Raw genomic sequence first — 2,661 nt, 5'->3', positions numbered from 1 at the left:
GCCAAAATGGTGTTCATAATATGCATTTGATGTCTCCACAACAATGAATAAAACAATCCCAAAATAATGTGCGTTTAAATTATGACCAAACCTCCCTAAAAATGTTCAAAGAGTTGCAGCGAAACCAGTCTAGATTAGTCCCAAAACAGTGACAAAACCTTCATAAAAGTGTACAATTAAAACTCAAAAAACTGCAACAAAATTAGCCCAAAACAGTCCTCAAAACATCATTTAATTATCCTCCAAACAGCATTAAAACAAAAAGTAAATCCCCCCAAAATCAGCATTTAAATGGGGCACAAAGCCCCTCAAAAACAGTAAATGAATCAACATCCTGATGGCATATAAAGTCTCTGAAACCAACAATTTATAGTATCTAAACGATGAAAAAATCAAGACAACATAGTAAGAATGATAACTTAGAACGACATCCCGATTCTTCTTCAAAACAACGATAATACCGATAATCCGGCCAAGAAGAGTCGAATAAAGATTTGCAAGCAAACCCCACAATTCCTATGCATTAACATATCTCAAAACTAAACTTCAATTCTTACATTTATACCACCCAAATCTTTCATATTATATCGAATACCGTGATTCTATCCTTAAAAAGTTGAAATACACATTTTCATGTAAAGGCACAAAGCTTGACTGGTATGCATGTAAATATGGTTGTTTAGGTGCTAGGAATGTAAATACCTCAGAATTGTTTGGTATGTGTGTAAGAGTTAAAGTTTAGGTTCTAAATATGTAAACACATAAAAGTTAAGTGGCATGTATATAAATCTTCCTTAATTTCAAGATAGTTGTAGCTAATTCAGATTCATTCGATTTAAAGATGATAAGCAGAGTTTACTGAGTATGAAATAAATAACCTGAGAATATATTGATTCTGCACTTTGCTGGAGTTTTCTGTATCGATGAAAAGCTTGAAATATCAAATTCTGCACTTAGCTTCTCACTTTCTTCTTCCAAATTTGAATTAACTTCACAATTCCAGATTTCCTTTATGTAAACTTGCTGCGGGAGCCGGGGAGCAGTTCGACGGGCAGGGAAGCACCTACGACGAAGAAGCCGCGAGGGAAAGGCATACGTTCGGCTAGCAATTCGGCCGAGAAGAGCGTGAGATGAGGAGGCTAGGGCATCGAGCGATCTCGGTGCCTCGAGGAAGACGCGAATCAGAAGGATGAGGCAGGCGGAAGTTTCGATACAGAGGAGGCGAGCGGGAGAGCAAGAGGGGAGGCGAAGCAGGCGCTTCTGCGTGAGGAAGAAGATCGTTATTCGGGAAGCTGTAGAAGCAGGCGATCGAGGAAGAAGGGGACGAATCGCCGGTCTCGGTGTAGAGGCGGGATCGATGAAGGGTTTCGGTTGGGATTTTGGTGGAGGCGATCGGGGCTGGGATCGAGATAGGGAGACGGAGCTGGGTTCGGTCACGAGTGGAAGGAGGCTACGATGCTTCTCTGTGAAGACGGATCGGGAGAAAAGGATAGCCACGAGCTTCGGTGCGGGGCTTTGATGAGCAGAAGTTTTCGGTCGATCGAAAGGAAGTTGGGTTTCGAACTGGAGGAGATGGCGTCGAGCGGGAGAGGAGCTGACGAGGAGGGGGCTGAATCTCGTCGTCCAAGGAGAAGGGCGTCCAAGAGCTCAGCGGGATCTTGTATTCGAGGAATTCAAAAATGACCGTTATCCGATAATGGGCGGGTAATTGATGAATTTCCAACGGGGGAGGAGTTTTATTTGGCTATAATAACTCCTAATTAAATTTCATTAAGGCTAACTATATGATTCATTTGAAATTTGAAATTTGAAATTTGAAAAATTTGAAATCTGAAAATCGTTTAGCCGCCTGAGTCCAGCCCGAATTGCACTTAAGCTGAGCTAGAACCTGGGTTGAGTCCGGGCCCGCATCCCGCTAAAGGAGAAAAATGCATCGATTTCCGTGCAAACTGTGCGCGCGCGTAACCCCAACAATATGGGTGTCTTTTCTAGCTAAAATCGACATTCCGGACGCATCGGCGCAGTCCGTTTCGTCATCCGGGGTCGTCCGGACGAGTTCGTCGATGGGTGAGTCGATTCAAGTCAAAGTCGTGTGTGGTGCAGGGAGTGCATGAATTGCGGCGTTCATGAGTAATCGAGTCACAAAGGGTTCACCTAAGGCTGTTGATCCTATAGGAACTCAATTTCGGGCCCTCTACATGTTGGTCCTTAGCCCTTGCAACTAAAAGTTGAGTGCTTGGAACCACTCATGCGAGTTCTTCACAAAAATGAGTCAAGAAGTGGCTTGAAGTTCTACGGGAGGTGGCTTTCATTGCTAGTCCGCTAGGATGGTTAATAAGAACTCCTAAAGCTAGATCCTAGGTTCTAAGAGTAGGAGACTAAGACCTCACCAAAAATGAGGTCAACAGTGCATAATCTGGATAAAAAGTAACGAAGAATAAATATAATTGCCAAAATGGTAGCATAAATAAGGAATTTCATATACTCAAAAGGATTACAAAGAGCAAAAACAATCCTAGAATTGAAAATTAGGAGACAAAAAATAAAATATAGGAGTCGCAATGAGAGGAGGGGGGATTTTTGAAGCAGTATCTTATGTAGTATCCAATCAGCCTTATAAAAATCTATTTGAAACCATTCAAATATGAATAGATTCATGTG

Source organism: Phalaenopsis equestris, unplaced genomic scaffold (genome assembly GCF_001263595.1).
Source record: "Phalaenopsis equestris unplaced genomic scaffold, ASM126359v1 Scaffold000491, whole genome shotgun sequence".
NCBI classification, from domain to species: domain Eukaryota; kingdom Viridiplantae; phylum Streptophyta; class Magnoliopsida; order Asparagales; family Orchidaceae; genus Phalaenopsis; species Phalaenopsis equestris.
The sequence above is the reverse complement of the archived record's forward strand: the minus strand, read 5'-3'. Positions refer to the sequence as shown.